Consider the following 18468-nt stretch of genomic DNA (forward strand, 5'->3'; position numbering starts at 1 on the left):
CTGGTTCCAAATAGGAAAAGGAGTACATCAAGGCTGTATATTGTCACTCTGCTTATTTAACTTATATGCGAGTACATCATGAGAAACGCTGGGCTGGAAGATGCACAAGCTGGAATGAAGATTGCAGGGAGAAATATCAATAACCTCATATATGCAGATGACACCACCCTTATGGCAGAATGTGAAGAGAAACAAAAAAACCCTCTTGATGAAGATGAAAGAGGAGAGCGAAAAAGTTGGCTTAAAACTCAACATTCAGAAAACGAAGATCATGGCATCTGGTCCCATCACTTCATGGCAAATAGATGGGGAAACAGTGGAAACAGTGTCAGACTTTATTTTTTGGGGCTCCAAAATCACTGCAGATGGTGACTGCAGCCATGAAATTAAAAGACGCTTACTCCTTGGAAGGAAAGTTATGACCAACCTAGATAGCATATTCAAAAGCAGAAACATTACTTTGCCAACAAAGGTCCGGCTAGTCGAGGCTATGGTTTTTCCAGTGGTCATGTATGGATGTGAGAGTTGGACTGTGAAGTAAGCTGAGCGCTGAAGAATTGATGCTTTTGAACTGTGGTGTTGGAGAAGACTCTTGAGAGTCCCTTGGACTGCAAGGAGATCCAACCAGTCCATTCTGAAGGAGATCAGCCCTGGGATTTCTTTGGAAGGAATGATGCTAAAGCTGAAACTCCAGTACTTTGGCCACCTCATGCGAAGAGTTGACTCATTGGAAAAGACTCTGATGCTGGGAGGGATTGGGGGCAGGAGGAGAAGAAGACGACAGAGGATGAGATGGCTGGATGGCATCACTGACTCGATGGACGTGAGTCTGAGTGAACTCCAGGAGTTGGTGATGGACAGGGAGGCCTGGCGTGCTGGGATTCATGGGGTCTCAAAGATTCGGACACAACTGAGCGACTGAACTGAACTGAACTGAATAGCTGATTTACCCCCTGGAGGAGGAAATGGTGACCGAATCAAGTAGTCTTGCCTAGAAAATCCCATGAAAAAAGGAGCCTGGAGGGTTACAGTTCATGGGGTCACAAAGAGTTGGACATGACTGAGCACACATAGTTTATTTACAATGTTGTGTTAGTTTCAGGGGTACAGCAAAGTGATTCAGTTATACATATAATATATGCATTCTTTTTCAGATTCTCTTCCCATATAGGTTACTGCAGAATACTAAGTAGAGATCTGTGTTCTATACAGCAGGTCCTTTGTTGATTATCTATTAATATATACAGTAGTGTGTATATGTAAATTCCAAACTCCTAAGGTACCCCTTCCCCACTTTTGCCTTTTGTTTACCATATGTTTGTATTCAAAGTCTGTGAGTCTGTTTCTGATTTGTAGATATGTTCACTTGTATCATTTTAAAAGATTCTACATATAAGTGATATCATATGATATTTGTCTAAATTACTTCATTTAGTACAATAATCTTTAGGTTCATCCATGTTGCTGCAAATGACATTACTGCATTCTTTTCAACGGCTGAGTAATAATCCATTGTATATAGGGACTGCATCTTCTTTATTTATCCCTCTGTCAATGGACATTTAGGTTGCTTCCAGGTATTAACTAATTTTTATTAACTTCTATTTTTGAATTTGCTTTAAAAATGTTGGTGGGTACCTGACTTTTGATGCAGTTCTGTAACTCTTTGCACAAATTCAAATCTCCACTAAGTATCTGTTTCATTGAAGTTAGTTAACAGAAGACAAATGTCAAGAATCTGGAGGACATCAGTACTCTACAGCTTGTGAAATTTATCCTTATTGACAGAGCTTTAACTCCACTGACATTCTGGCATGCCATTCAAGCATATGAGCAGAAGGAAAGGAAGGAGCAGAAGCCAAAGTGCCATAATCTGGAGACAGAGGTCTGGTTAAGAATACATTCCCAGTGAGAAAGTGGAAGCCAAATAACATATGAAAGACAGAATGGTTATAGAATAAACAAATGTCAATATTTTTTAGCTTATAAGGTCCATGTAAAAGAGTAGAAATTGTACATTTGGAATACTACCAAATACCATGAGGGGGCCATGAGCATAGGTAAAGCAAGACATTTTAGATTCTAAATGGATATTCAAAATATTGAATGACTGCTAAGGCACAGGCACAGAGTTGAAACTGCCTGTAAACAAAGTTAAGTTCTTATTATTAATATTCACTGGCAGAAAGTGAAGAAGAACTAAAGAGCCTCTTGATGAAAGTGAAAGAGGAGAGTGAAAAAGTTGGCTTAAAGCTCAACATTCAGAAAACTAAGATCATGGCATCCGGTCCCATCACTTCATGGCAAATAGATGGGGAAACAGTGTAAACAGTGGCTGACTTTATTTTTCTGGGCTCCAAAATCACTGCAGATGGTGATTGCAGCCATGATATTAAAAGATGCTTACTCCTTGGAAGGAAAGTTATGACCAACCTAGACTGCATATTAAAAAGCAGAGACATTACTTTGCCAACAAAGGTCCATCTAGTCAAGGCTATGGTTTTACCAGTGGTCATGTATGGATGTGAGAGTTGGACTACAAAGAAAGCTGAGCGCCAAAGAATTGATGCTTTTGAACTGTGGCGATGGAGAAGACTCTTGAGAGTCCCTTGGACAGCAAGGAGATCCAACCAGTCCATCCTAAAGGAGATCAGTCCTGGGTGTTCATTGGAAGGACTGATGTTGAAGCTGAAACTCCAATACTTTGGCCACCTGATGTGAAGAGCTGACTCATTTGAAAAGACCCTGATGCTGGGAAAGATTGAGGGCAGGAGGAGAAGGGGATGACAGAGGATGAGATGGCTGGATGGCATCACCAATTCGATGGACATGGGTTTGCCTGGACTCCGGGAGTTGGTGATGGACAGGGAGGCGTGGCGTGCTGCAGTTCATGGGGTCGCAAAGAGTCGGATACACTGAGCGACTGAACTGAACTGAACTGGTCAAATGCCAGTCCACCTAAAGGGGAAAGACATCAGAAGAAAACTCACTAAGGGTGAGCATTTCAGGTAAGAAAAAGGCAAGTTAGACAGAAAATCACTGCCAAGGCCAAAGGGACATGATAAATTCTGGTCAAATGTATGTAAACATGATAAGGAAAAAAGAAAAAAAAGACCAACCAGTGACCTAGAGATCACAAGAATATAAACTTGTCACGTTTGGAGAATTTTGTATTTCCCGAGTAATGCAAAAGCTTAACACAGTGCCCATGGATGATGCTACTAGGAATTCAAAAATTAGGATGATGGGATGGAAAACATTAAAAGAAATAAAATTAAAGAAAGGTAGATGAGGACCCCACAATGTAATAATCACAGAACACAGCAAATAAACTTTTATTACTCTCTCAGTATTTAAGCAGATAAACTAGGCTGCAGTGCTCTTCACAGGATTATCAAGCAAAGAGAAAGACCTTCATTGGATTTGCCTTGGTGGATTTAAAGATAAAGGGAATTCCCTTCGTACTGTGATCCCCCATCATCCTCTGAGAATCCATAGTAAAAGAAAGATCCAGTCTGGACCAAATTTATTCCTGTCAGCACCCTGAATAAAGATACTTATCAGTTCTTTACTGAGGAGATATAAGAGACTGTTATAGATATACTCTCTAAACTTCAGAGTTTCTCAGACAAGTGTTATGGCAAGGTTGTTATGTGTTAGAAGTTCTCAGACAGATATTCAGGCATGGGTTTGGGACTGAGTTCTAACTTTAATAGCTCACCAAAGAAATCACTGGTACTACCATATATCAAAATAGATTACAAGGTTAAAATAATTGGTAAAAGATCAATTAACAGTCTAAGTGCATAGCAAGAAGTAGATTTGAACATAAGGACGAAGGGGAAAAGATGTTCAAAATGAGCACTAATAATCTGAATGTGCATGTGATTGACTGGTACATCTAGATATAAACTGGAAATCAACCAGTGAACTCTGAGTCATCTAGAAAAATCTTTAGGTCATTGGTCTGTGTACCTGGTTAACCATAAAAACAGTAATTTTAGAGGCATCTATTGCTTAGGTCTGGGGCTTCCCAGGTGGCTCAGTGCTAAAGAACTCACCAGCCAATGCAGGAGATGCAGATATGGGTTAGATCCCTGGGTGGGGAAGATCCCCTGGAGAAGGAAATGGCAGCCTGCTCCAATATTCTTGCCTGGAAAATTCCGTGGACAGAGGAGCCTGGTGGGGTACAGTCCATATGTCACAAAGAGTTGGACATGACTGAGTGCCTGAGCACACAAAGGCACACACATTGCCTTAGGGCTACTAACTAGTTTCCTCCTTCAGTGCTTATACATATTCTCCTGAAAACTTGCAAGGAAGCTTAAACAAACATTCTGAATGAGCGATATTCACTTAAAGAAAAAGGAAAGAGAATAAGCAAAGGGGTTTCCCCTGTCAAAGGAGAAGGAAGGTGGAAAATAAAAATAGAGCAGACAAAAAGATGAATAAATACTGGGCACCAAAGAAACATACTGTGGTTGGGGAAAATATTTAACAATATAAGAAAAGAGAAATAGCTCTATACTGCCCCTGTATTTAGGCATATAATAGCTATTAAATATAAAGAATGAATGAGTGTGTGATGACAGGAGCTTCAGGAAGGGGAGTGTTGAACAATGAAATGCATCAGGGACACCATTGCTTTTATGGGGTGTTTTGAAATTTTGGGACCTCTTGAGGTTTATTCTAAGGTAATCTTTTAATTTTTTAAAGATATCATACTGCCCTATCTACCCAAGGCAGCCAGACACAGATCCTGAGGTTTGTGTCTCTTGCATTCAGATAAGAGCACAATGATCTCATTAAGAGGATGAGCTTAGGAATCAGATATTTGGAATGACTGTCATGGCTATTTATTGGATAGGATGGTTTTCAAGAATTTATTGAGAGTCAGACAGTTGGCTGAAACCTGAAAGTCTTCCATAAGTAGACATCATCATACTCATTTGCAGAACTTCTTTTTTTTAAAAAAAAAAAAAAACAAAAAACGAAGATATCTACTTTAACTTCAAAGCACAGAAATATTCTACTTGGTAGAATAGCTCTCCTCAGATGGCCAGCACAGGCCTTGGGGGACACAAGGGTGGTATGACCTGGACTGGGGCTGTGTCATTTGTATAATTTCTTTACAGGAGTTTAATACATCTAATTCTTTACTGAACATAATTTGTGATTTTTCATTTAAAACATGGTCACTGAACAGAATCAAAACAAATTGCACTCCATATTCTCAATTTAACCATGTTTTAACAAGAGATGTGCAGAGCCTTACCCAATGTCACATGGATCGTGCAGAGTTGCCCCTGTGATCCCGTTGTTTTTATTCTCACTCTAGCTACTTGTCCGCAGCAGGGCCTTCTTGTTCAGCACTTCTATGGCCACGCTGCCCTTCTGGGGCTCAATTGATGTCACAGATTCCTGAAGATTCCCCAGGTCATGTGCATCTCAGATATTAAGCTAAGCTGTCCAAAAGGAGACAGGGAAGTGAACTAATTAAATGGAAAAGGTGTAAAGAAGCTTCCCTACCAAAACTTTTAGCAGGCATGCTCTTCTGAAACACAAGAATGATATAAAATCTCAACTGTGATATACAGGCCTTGTTTATTTTCCTTCTTGTTCTTGGTATTTGAAATGTTCTCTGTGACACAGTTATGTTATTAGGTTGATACTAAAATCATCTCCTTCATGAAAAGTATGCTTTGGGGGCAGGAAAGAAGGAAAGTAACAATTGCGTTATTCCTTTTTTTGGCCAAATCTGTGTAGCTCTCTCTTTCTGTTTCTTTTTTTTTTTTTTTTTTTGCTTTGTTTGAGTTCTCACATCAGTCCTCATGTGGGGCTTTGTCTTCCAGACATGTACAATTTTTTTTAGTGAAACTAAAACCACATTCTACAAGCTGTCTTGTAGTCTGCTAATATAAAATAGGTTTCACAGCTTTGTTTGCTCACTTCAAAAAAATAGTTGCCTGGAGAAAATCTGGAAAATCCTAGAAGCGCCATCTTGTGAGCAGTACCAGAGTTGCATCCTGTTACTACTAGATCCTTAGAGCAAAAGAGTGGGAACTTACATCCTGGCAAGCCAGCAGTTTTCTCAGGCTTCTAGGATATACCATACTAAAATTTAGAGTTTCGTTATGCATCACAAAAAATGCAATGCTAATGCCTTTAGTTGCAATGGTCTGACAAAAATATGCATGCTTACTGAAAAGTGAAAAGATATGATTTTTAAAAGAAAGTATAATTCTGTAAGAATAATCAATATTATTGTTTTCTGAATTTTCTGAATTACCTTTCAATATCTTATATATATAAAGATATATATATCTTTATATATATAAATGTGTGTGTGTGAATACATATTACTTTAAAATCAGCTTTTTACTGTGCTCAAGCACACAGTTTGAAGAATTTTCCTTATAAATATTTCCAATGTGATTTTGTTTGAATCACTTCAAATGTAATTTCCTCCTAATTTATAACATTTTACCTGAAACTCTTTCTCTGATATTGTTTAAAAAATGTTTTTTAATAGAGAGAGCAAGAACTGTACTGTCTCTCAAACTATACAAATAATCCCATTTAGTGAGGTACCCTTCTATTTTTCCTGATGTTACACATATTGTATTAACACAGTCCTCTATCTTTAAATGACATAATATGGTGTTTGCCATTCTGCAATTTTCATTTTCACCTAATACTACTTTTCAGACATCTTTTCAAATCACTACATGCTCATACTTCTATTTGTCAGCTATATAACATTCAATTGTAACTGTATGGATGTACCATGTCACATATTTTTAAAATGGCTAGTAGAAACAATCCAAATCCTCTTCCTGATTCACTATTAAACTTTAAAGATACAGAAAAATGGTTATTGCTGACCATGGTCATACCTGTTGTCTGAAAGAATGAGTTGCAAGGAGGACACAGATAGGGCTGTAGTCAACACAGCAAACAGGCTACGCACTTGATCAGGTCCAGGAAAATTTCAACTATCGGCAAAAGATGGGGGGATTAGTTATGGCTGCATGTCTGTGTGTTTATGAATGATTATGTGTCTAAAACCAAACGGTACAAATTTGTTTCAGTATCATTTTGCTCTACTTTTTTTTTTATCATTTATCAATGATAAAAATGATCATGGAATAAAGCAGTTCTAAAAATGCTGAAACTGGTTAAAAATATATTTTGAAATCCCCAGTAATCTGAATACTCCGGAGATGCTGACTATTAACATGTAAATCTAGTTACCAATAACACGTTTTTTTAAAACAAATTGTTGATCACTCAACAGCATATCTGAATCCCTTCCATGTTCCTTGTACATTTATATTTTACATGTCAAGCACTTTTTATGGTTACATTTTTCTTATCAGTTATTTTTTGAAGAATAATAAACACTTCAATAAAACCTGTACCAAGGATAGAAACATGGAATGCCATGTAAAAAATTAACATGAACAGCATGCCTCACTGAAGTCTTAATTTAGATGCGGTAATCTGATCACCCATTCCCACACTATGGACTTCAAAAAATATCGGAGAAACTGAATTTTCAGGGGATTGATTCTGTCACAATAACGGGAATTTCCCCCAAAATATATTCTATTCCCACCTCTCCCAGGAAACAGCCTCTATTTTCTTCCACCGTAACACTAAAGCCCAAAGAAATCCCAGAAAAAAACTAGCTTTAAGACAGCCATTACCTTGAAGCTTCTTGTCAGCTGCAGCCTCGTGAAATGCAGCCCCTCCCCCAAGAGTGGCCAGGCACAGCTCAAATCCAAGCTTCTCAGAGGATGCTCCGCCCCGTCCCTGTGATGGGGAAAGGAGGGGGCCTTTCCTCAATTAGAGGGAGGAGAATTACCAAGTTAACTGAAATTCACTTAAAGGAGAAAAACGTTCATTTCTAAAGGACTTGAAAGAGAAATGGCAACTTGCGTCTCTTTCATTTCCATTCAAACCACAAGGGTAGGTGACTTCCTAAAGGGAAACAGTAAATCCCTTTATCATATAGTAAAGACCCAGCTGAAAATATCTCTTACATATTTTCTTGCCCTTTCTGTTAACATTTTTACAAAAGATTTTAAGACTCAACTGGTCATGGTCCACTAAAAAGACCTGCTAAGTCCTTGCTTGTGATTACAGTGAATGAATACACTGTTTTGTGGAGAATTAAAATTGTACAGTGTTAATTCTTCTGGCCCTGGGACATGATATGTTTCTCTGTTACTCAGTTTCTCTCATTCATCCTTCAGAAAGTTTCAGCTTTTTTCAAGTCAAGTCATTTTTTAAACATAAACATCTACCAAAATCCTTAATGAAGAGAGATATGAGAAATATATCTCTGAATATACTAAAACTGAAAAAAAAACAACTATTTATGGTTTAAAAACACTATAAAGCAAGTTGAAAACACAAGAATAAATTTGACAAACTGGTTCTGATTCAAAAAATAGCCCTAAAGTAGCTCTTATATATTAATAAGGAAAAGAGTGAAGTTAAAAAAAATGAGCAAGAGACATAAATAGACAATTCACAACGTTCTGAGGGAAAAGTTCTTACCCACTCCCAATATTAACTTCCCTGTGAGCAAGCTCATACAGTGTAACTACAGGGACCTCTGTCCTTCCATATAGTTGCAAACCTCCAGGCTGTTTGGTAAAGTTGTTTAAATTTGCTGTTTTAAAGTCCACTTGACTCAATAATCAATACCCTGCAGCTTACTTTCACCTTGTACAAAAGCTGATGTTTAGGCTTCCATCTGCAACTTCATTTGTTTTATATCAGTTTGTTCAATTTGTTCAGCAGAGAAAGGGGATATGCTGTTCAATGGGGCTCCTCAAAATTCAAATATCCAAAATAAAAATTAAAACTAAACAATCCATAAAGATATTCACCTTCCCTAATAAAGAAATGCAAATGTAAACAGCAATGAAATTTCAATTTTACTTATAATGAAGTGGGGAAAAAATGATTCAATGGAGAGTTGAAAAGAGTAAGAAAATGAGTACTCTTGCTCATGTGCAAGGTCACAAAGCTGGGAAGAGGGCAAAAAAAATTAAAGCAAAAGTCTTCGAGACTTCCCTAGTGGTCACTGATTAAGATGTCACCTTTCAATTCAGGGGATACAGGTTTGAAGGCTTCCCTAGTGGCTCAGACGGTAAAGAATCCACAGTGCAGGAGACCTGGGTCTATCCCTGGGTTGGGAAGATCCCCTGGAGAAGGAAATGGCAACCCATTCCAGTATTCTTGCCTGGGAAATCCCATGGACAGAGGAATCTGGCAGGCTACAATCCATGAAGTCACAAAGAGTCAGACACGACTGAGTGACTAAGCACAGGCACAGGTTTGAGCCCTGCTTGGGTAGCTAAGATACCGCATCTCTCGTGGCCAAAATGCAAAAACATAAAACAGGAGTACTGTCACAAATTCAATAGAGACTTTTAAAAAGATGGTTAAGATGGTAAATTTAAAAAAACAAAATAAAACACCCAAAACCCAGTTTTACCTGAGTTCCAAACAGAAAGATATGTTCTCTTGATCAGTACTCGTGGCTTTCTGCACTTGGAATCCTGTCTCTTGAGGATTCTGGAGTAGAACAAAGGATTATGTCATTCACTTTCTAATTGTAGGGGAATTAATGACTGCAACCCCCAGTGAGTGTTAATTAATCTATGTCCTTGGTGAACATGCTGGTGAACCACAATTTTCAATAATTGCCAAACTTATCTATGAACCCCCCATCTTTCACATACATCCACATTCTCACACAAATTAAAAAATATATTTCTGCACTATGCTCTTACACTGACCATATCTGCATTATAGTTTCACTCAACCATAGACTAGTTACAACATATTTTTTCTGTGTCACAGGGACCTAGCAGTATGACAATTGATAATCGTTGGTTATGGAGAGAAATGTTCATTTCATCCAATCCTCATTTAAATTGGCAACTCCTTGTTCTTGTGCTTTTGTTGTTTGCAATTCAATATCCTCTTTATTGAGCATTTTTGTTCACAAAATATTCAAGAAATTAAGAGTTAAATTTAATTTTTATTGCCTTTAACCTAGGGGTGTCATTTCCCAGGAAGTGACAAAACCTACATACTGCCAAATGGATCATTCCCTGAGGGTTAGTTCTCTTAAGATAATGTTTTGCTAATTCACAAACTTTATATATATATAAAGTGTAGGTAAAGTTGGTGAAGCCCTCACACCATTCATCATCAAAATGAATAAGTAAACACGACCCCTGTCTCTTGGCACCTCTGACTAATTCAGGTTAGAGAAACAGAGCTGCAGTATGACACAGCTCTTCCTGTGATTAACAGAGAGGAAGAAAACTGTGCATCAGGGGATCTAAAGAGAGAAGCCATCATTCTTTCACAGACATATAACAGGAGGGTCAGGCTAGATAAAAATTATTCCATTAAGCAATCTAAGTAAAGGACATCAAGGGTTCTTCAGTGAGGAGATATGGATTTCTCTCAGCAGAACCCCATGTTTAGCCTTTAAGTTTGTCACAGAGGCATTATGACAAGGAAGCAGGCAGACAGTTGTGGGTTTGAGACCTTTACTAGCTAAGTGGAGAGAACATTTTCAAATGTTGATAACTATGCTAACTTTCATGTCTCCATACTAGATCCCAGTTAAGAAACATGCATAACTCAAAAGCATCTCTGACAATAACCTAGGTTGTCTAAATATGAAAAAAAGAATTTAGTAGCTAAGTGTGTAGTGAGAGCTAGATGAGACAGGAAGGATATGGAAACGGGTAAAAGAAATCCTAATTTAACCACAGAGAAACTGAATTTGCGAACATACTGTTACTATACCAGGATATAGACAGGAAGTCAATCAATAGATATGCAGTGTCCTGGAAAATTCCTCAGGACACTGATCCAGTTCTAGCTGCCTAGTTTTGTAGAAAAGCAGTTTTTGAAGGGCCCTTAACTCTACTGCAGTAGGGCTAGTAAATGGCTCTCACTGCTGTAGCCTCTTCTTATCCTCTGAAACCCACAAAGTAGCCGGAATAAAGTGTTTTCAATGGGGGCCAACTAGATTAAATTAAAATATGGCAAAAAAAAAAAAAAGGATCAGATAAGAAGTTTACCCTGCTAAGCAGAAAGAACATGGACAATGATGATGGAGACAAGATACAAATCAGAATAATAATATCAGAGAGAGGAGATTAGAGACATGGACATCTTTTGGAGGGGAGGGGAAGAAAAACAAGAAAATTATGATAACACAAACCCAATATCACATCTTTATTATTTCTGTTGTACTGTGAGAAAAGAATGCATGTGGGAAGGGCTTTGGAAGTGGCAGGACATTATTTATGTTCCTGGATAATTTGGGCCTTTTAAATCCCACAGGGTTATCACAACAGAATTCTGGGCTTTAATGTTTCCAAAGCTGCTAGTGCTGCCTTGCCTGTCCAAAGCAATCAAAGATCTCATGGACACAGATAATGAGGTTCGGCATCAATAGCCTTATTCAAGAGAGTGTACAGAAGTCTATTTGAGGAAGGCTGTGAGACCTTAAGCAGGTCTTAAGAAATACTTGTAACTATGCTATCTAGTGCTTCCCTGGTGGCTCAGTGGTAAAGAATCTGTCTGCCAGTGCAGGAGACTTGGGTTCAATCCCTGGGTCAGGAAAAGCCCTTGGATAAAAAAATAGCAACCCACTCCAGTGTTCTTACCTGGAAAATCCCATGGACAGAGGAGCCTGGTGGGCTACAGTCTACAGGGTCACAAAGAGTCAGACACAACTTAGTAACTAAACAACAACATGCTGTCTAGTATGTGGTGACAGCAACTGAGCAAAGCTGTCAAGGATTGTAGAGTCAGGTCCCTGGCTGCAACCTCTGGTAGACACCTGAATAGCCTCTTCAATTATTTCTTCATAGTGGTTAAACACATGAGATATTCTCTCCAAAACTAGAAGCAATGGCTTTTAATTACAAAACATTAGGGCTGCAGAACAGGGGCAAAAGAATTGTATCTCGAATTACCAACCTAACATAATTTTAGTATGAAATGTGTCTTTTAATTTAAAATGTTATGGCTACAGAGCAGGAAACAAAATAAACTATACCTCTTATACCCCAAGTTCTCAACATGTTTTTTATGTGAAATATTACATGAGATGGGAAGAACCTTACCCAATATCACATGGATAGTGCAGGGTATGCCCCTGTGATCCGGTTGTTTTTATTCTCACTCCAGCTGCTTGTCCAGCAGAGCCTTCTCCCTGTTTGGCTGTTTTGTGGTCGTGCTGCCCTTCTGAGGCTCAACTGGTGTCATACACAGATTCCGCAGGCCATGTGCATCTCAGACATTAACCTAAGCTGTCCAAAAGAAGACAGGGAAGCAAACCAATTAAATGGAAAAGCTGTAAAGAAGTTTCCCTACCAAAACTTTAGCAGGCATGCTCTTCTGAAACACAGGAATGAGATAAAAATCTCGACTGTGATGTAGAGGCCTTGTTTATTTTCCTTCTTGTTCTTGGTATTTGAAATGTTCTCTGTGACACAGTTATGTTATTAAGTTGATACTAAAATCATCTCCCTCATGAAAAGTATGCTTTGGGGACAGGAAAAAAGGGAAATAACAATTGCCTTGTCAATCTCTATAGGCCCAATCTGTGTAACTACCTTTTTTTTTTTTTTAATGCTTTCTGTTTGAATTCTCATATCAGTCTTGGTGTGTTTTTATTTTATACATGTGCAATTTTTCAACGAACTGCAATCACATTCTACATATTGTCTCATAACAGAAAATACATCTCATTGCTTTGTCTGTCCACTTCATAAATATGGTTGCCTGAAAGAAAATTTAGGACACCTGGCAAGTGCCATCTTGTGACTTGAACCAGAACTACTGCAGATACTCAGGTCTTTGGTCAGGAAGGGTAGGAACTATACCGACCAGACTGTAGCCTTCTCAGGCTTCTAGATGGGTTTTTTTTGTTTTGTTTTTTTGCTTCTAGACTTGTTCATTCTCAACTTCAGAGTTGTGTAGGTGTCATATAAAAGTGGGATTCTATTTCCTCATTTTAATGTTTGTTGTTATATCCTTCATGCATATTGCGTATCTTCCTTCATCTTTTGATTTTCCAAGAAAGCAAGCAAATTCTCACAATAATGGTCAAAATATAATGGCTTGCTCTATATATTTTTCTTAAACATATTAATAAATGTGCATGTTTTTGGAAACCAGACCTTTATCCTTCCTAATAACATATTTTAACATCTTCTCACATCAATAAATATTTTCTACATCATCTTTTGAGCTTCCCTTATAGCTCAGTTGGGAAAGAATATGTCTGCAATGCAGGAGACGTGGGTTCGATTCCTGGATCAGGAAGATCCCCTGGAGAAGGAAATGGCTACCTACTCCAGTATTCTTGCCTGGAGAATCTCATGGACGGAGGAGCCTGATGGCCTACAGTCCATGGGGTTGCAAGAGTCGGACATGACTTAGTGACTAAACCACCACCACCACCACATCATCTTTTTGTGAATAACTTTTATAAGATAATCCTACATTTCTCAAATTTTATCTCATTTTCTCATAATGAATCTGATTCAAGCTTACTATTTTCAGAATAAGATTTTTTAAATGGAGAAATGTAATATATAAAAAGTTGAAATGTTCTGTTTCCAATTATACTTATATATCTCCAATTAATAAAGTACACACATATTTCCAAAGTTTTCTTGCATAAAATGTACCTATATTATTACAGGCCATTCTGCAACGTGCTTATTTTTAGAATATACCTTCTATATATTTTCTTATTTTTTGCACTTAGCTCACTACATTAGCTTATTTTTTTTACAGCTGCATAGTATTCAAAATTATGGTGAACTATCCTACATGACTATTCCATAATATGCTTTGAACATTTTTTGAATTCTTTCTCAAAAGTACATAAAAATACAAATAAATATTTTCTGCTTGAACCAAAGTCTGGACATAGTCTAAATATTTGAACTGCAAGCAAAGCACAAGCAACCAGAAAACCAGCTTTCTCAGGTCCACAGAAAAATCCACCTTTAGTTAAAGACAGTGGAGTGTGTTTGAATATTTAAATGTCTGTAAAAAAATGGATTTTTCTCTTTCAGCTCCATCCCGTGCTTCCAAAAACATAAACAAAACAAAACAAAACTAAAGGTACATAAAAGTCTAAAGAAGAAAATACACATCATTCTTACTCCAACCCCTGAATTGGTTTACTGCTTATATTTGAGCAAAATCCCCTTGATTTTTCCCTCATCATATGTGTTTGTCTGTGTACATATGTAATTTCAAATAATGTATTCATATATATATATATATATACACACATATATGTCCTTTTCTCATTCTACATACTAGAATACACTACTTTAAATTATATTTCTCCAGTAACAAATTTGAACACCTTTCCCATGTTTCCATATTTACTCATTTTTTTGGCAGGTAGCTTTTTCCCCCATGTTTTTAAATTCTCATCTCAATTTTTTTATGCTGACATAGCTACTCATGCTAAGTGAAATCTGGGCAGAGTAGTGGAAATTTTCCTCTTTTTTCCTTAGACATCATTACTAGATATATTGTTGTGTTTTATTATATCAGTATAAGCCTATTATTCTTCAGCTCATGAGCTTACAGATATTTTTCATATTACAGTATAAATTGGAATATATCATTCTTTTGATAGCTTGGTAGAGATATAGACAATGATCATCTTTTATACATCCATAAAAAAAGTTATCCTTTTAAGACACTGAGTATTCCCTGACAATAAACTAAACTTCTTACTGTCTTTAGTACTTAAATTCGCAGTTATACACTATTTCAGATTATTACTATACAAACTCCACCAAAACAGCAAGATTTGTTGGAAATACAATCAACAACCAAAGTAATATAAAAACCCAGCACTCCCAACTAATAACTTCATTTCTCATTTGGCATTATCACAACATAATCTCTTTTTTTTTAATAAGGAAGATTAATTTTTCAAGTTTTGTTTCATCATTTATTTCTGTTACTATTGCTTTTTGACTGAAACATAAAATGCCCTACTCGAATGTCTGCTTTTGCAACCTCCCAAGTATTTTTTCCGCAGGTGTAATCTGATCACCTCCCCCACTCTTAAAGTGTGGAGTTTTAAAATATCTCGAAGGAATACAAAATTCAGTCAGAATTCCCTCAAAGAAACTACGACTCTCACAAAACAACGCTCCTTTTCCACGACTCCAAAGCAGCAGCCCCTTCTTTTCTCACCTTTACTGCCAAGTCTCCAGAAATCTCCGAAAATAACTATCTTTTCACGACAGCCATTACCTCCAAGCTTCTCTTTCTCTCTTCTGCGAGGCCTCTGAAGTCTGTATGTAATGCAGCTCCTCCCCCAAGACTGGCCAGGGCTGGCTCACTCTTCTAAGCTTCTAGAGGATGCTCCGCCCCTTGCCTGTGATGGGGAAAGCAGGAGGTCCTTCCCTCATTTAGAGGGAGGAGAATCTCCAAGTTGAACCGAAATACAATTAAAGGAAAGAAGTGTTCATTTTAAAGAACTTTAACGTGTATTGGAAACATATGCCTGTTCAATTTTCTTTCAAACCCCTAGGGTCTGTGTTTTCCTGAAAAAAGGAGAAAGAAAAAGAAATAGCAAATCTCTTTTTCATATAATAAAGATACAGTTAAATATTCCTTATATATTTTTTTCAGGCTTTCTCTTGTACTTTATCTCTGGTAAATTTAAGACCTGATAGTCAAGCTTCACTAAAATCATGCTAAGTGTCTTGACTGGGATTGTAGTGGATTAAGAACTTTATTTTAGATAGAATTAATTTTTTACAATTTTGAATCTGAACCTGGACCACATTACAGTATGTCTCTTCTTTCATTCACGTCTACTAATACTTCCTTACTTCGGCCATTTCTGAAGAAAAATCCCCAAACAAAATCTGACTATACTGAAATTGAAAAAAAAAAAAATCAATGGTAAAATCACAATAAGCCACAGTCAAATATCAACCACAAACAGAGATGCTTTTAATGTATATGACTGGATAAACAAAAATATCCTTAAACTAGCTGTTATATTTCAATGAGAAAGAAATGATCAACATAGTAGAATCAGGCAAAGAACATTAGCAGACAATGCATGATGTTCTTTTGTACTTCTGATATTTGTGTGCCCAGTCTTGTCTGACTCTTTTCGACCCCATGGACTGTAGCCTGCCAGACACCTCTGTCCATGGACTTTTCCAGACAAGAGTACTGGAATGGGTTACCATTTCCTACTCCAGGGGATCTTCCTGACCCAGGGATCAAACCCACGTCTCCAGCTTTGGCAGGTGGTTTCTTTGCCACTGTGCCACCTGGGAAGGTCCTATTACTTCCCTATTAAGAAGTTCAAGCAGTGAAACTCCTAGGTTCTCTCTGCTTCTTCTAGACTAGAAAGGCCTCTAGGTGATGAATAAGTTGATAAATTTGTGTTTCTATTACTCATTTATTCTCATAATGAGAGTGTATGCATGCTAAGTCGCTTCAGTTATGTCTGATTCTTTGCGACTCCGTGGTACTGTAGCTTGCCAGGCTCATTTGTCCATGGGATTCTCCAGGCAAGAATACTGGAATGGTTGCCATACCCTCCTTCAGGGGATCTTCCCAACCCAGGGATCAAATCTGTGTTTCTTACATCTCTTACATTGGCAGATGGGTTCTTTACCACTAGCAGCTTCTTTAGCACTAGCGGCCACTTGGAAAAACCCCAAAATGAGCAATGTCCTGCAATTTATTTTCCCCTCTTAATAAAGCTGACATTTTGTTTTCATTTGCTATTCCATTTGTTTTATTTTTATTTGTTCATTTTCAAGATATGACAATTTTCTAGACTTTTGTGAACCCACTAAATAACCTCAGAATGTGTAATACTGCAGAAATATATAGAAATACATGACTCTATACATGGACATCACCAGATGGTCAACACTGAAATCAGATTGATTATATTCTTTGCAGCCAAAGATGGAGAAGCCCTATACAGTCAGCAAAAACAAGACCAGGAGCTGATTGTGGCTCAGATCATGAACTCCTTATTGCCAAATTCAGACTTACATTGAAGAAAGTAGGGAAAACCACTAGACCATTCAGGTATGACCTAAATCAAATTCCTTATGATTATACAGTGGAAGTGAGAAATAGATTTAAGGGCCTAGATCTGATAGAGTGCCTGATGAACTATGGACTGAGGTTCGTGACATTGTACAGGAGACAGGGATCAAGACCATCCCCATGGAAAAGAAATGCAAAAAAGCAAAATGGCTGTCTGGGGAGGCCTTACAAATAGCTGTGAAAAGAAGAGAAGCGAAAAGCAAAGGAGAAAAGGAAAGATATAAGCATCTGAATGCAGAGTTCCAAAGAATAGCGAAAAGAGATAAGAAAGCCTTCCTCAGCGACCAATGCAAAGAAATAGAGGAAAACAACAGAATGGGAAAGACTAGAGATCTCCTCAAGAAAATTAGAGATACCAGGGGAACATTTCATGCAAAGATGGGCTCGATAAAGGACAGAAATGGTATGGACCTAACAGAAGCAGAAGATATTAAGAAGAAGTGCCAAGAATACACAGAAGAACTGTACAAAAAAGATCTTCATGACCCAGATGATCACGATGGTGTGATCGCTGACCTACAGCCAGACATCCTGGAATGTGAAGTCAAGTGGGCCTTAGAAAGCATCACTACGAACAAAGCTAGTGGAGGTGATGGAATTCCAGTGGAGCTATTTCAAATCCTGAAAGATGATGCTGTGAAAGTGCTGCACTCAATATGCCAGCACATTTGGAAAACTCAGCAGTGGCCACAGGACTGGAAAAGGTCAGTTTTCATTGCAATCCCAAAGAAAGGCAATGCCAAAGAATGCTCAAACTACTGCACAATTGCACTCATCTCACACGCTAGTAAAGTAATGCTCAAAACTCTCCAAGCCGGGCTTCAGCAATATGTGAACCGTGAACTTTCTGATGTTCGAGCTGGTTTTAGAAAAGGCAGAGGAACCAGAGATCAAATTGCCAACATCTGCTGGATCATGAAAAAGCAAGAGAGTTCCAGAAAAACATCTATTTCTGCTTTATTGACTATGCCAAAGCCTTTGACTGTGTGGATCACAAGAAACTGTGGAAAATTCTGAAAGAGATGGGAATACCGGACGACCTGACCTGCCTCTTGAGAAATTTGTATGCAGGTCAGGAAGCAACAGTTAGAACTGGACATGGAACAACAGACTGGTTCCAAATAGGAAAAGGAGTACGTCAAGGCTGTATATTGTCACCTTGCTTATTTAACTTCTATGCAGAGTACATCATGAGAAACGCTGGACTGGAAGAAACACATTCTGGAATCAAGATTGCCAGGAGAAATATCAATAAGCTCAGATATGCAGATGACACCACCCTTATGGCAG

The 18468-nt window shown here is 37.8% G+C and overlaps 1 protein-coding gene across 7 annotated transcripts in view; it reads right to left on the reverse strand.

Moving 5' to 3' along the window:
- Positions 1 to 15411, reverse strand: part of PWWP3B (PWWP domain containing 3B) — a 34559-nt gene extending 19148 nt beyond the window's left edge. For 3 of the 7 annotated variants that reach the window (XR_008708382.1, XM_055564541.1, XM_055564537.1), the window contains exons 1-6: positions 15286 to 15411; positions 12174 to 12359; positions 9512 to 9591; positions 7710 to 7815; positions 6897 to 6995; positions 5276 to 5465 (exon numbers count right to left, since the gene is read on the reverse strand). The gene's annotated coding sequence lies outside the window, so the exon portion shown is untranslated. Of the gene's footprint in view, positions 1 to 4061; positions 4180 to 5275; positions 5466 to 6896; positions 6996 to 7709; positions 7839 to 9511; positions 9592 to 12173; positions 12360 to 15285 lie in introns of all 7 variants that reach the window. The other 4 variants (XR_008708381.1, XM_055564540.1, XM_055564539.1 and 1 more) reach the window with 3 other exon arrangements.
- Between the last annotated feature and the right edge of the window lie 3057 nt (positions 15412 to 18468).

The sequence above is a fragment of the Bubalus kerabau genome, chromosome X, assembly GCF_029407905.1.
Source record: "Bubalus kerabau isolate K-KA32 ecotype Philippines breed swamp buffalo chromosome X, PCC_UOA_SB_1v2, whole genome shotgun sequence".
Taxonomy (NCBI): domain Eukaryota; kingdom Metazoa; phylum Chordata; class Mammalia; order Artiodactyla; family Bovidae; genus Bubalus; species Bubalus kerabau.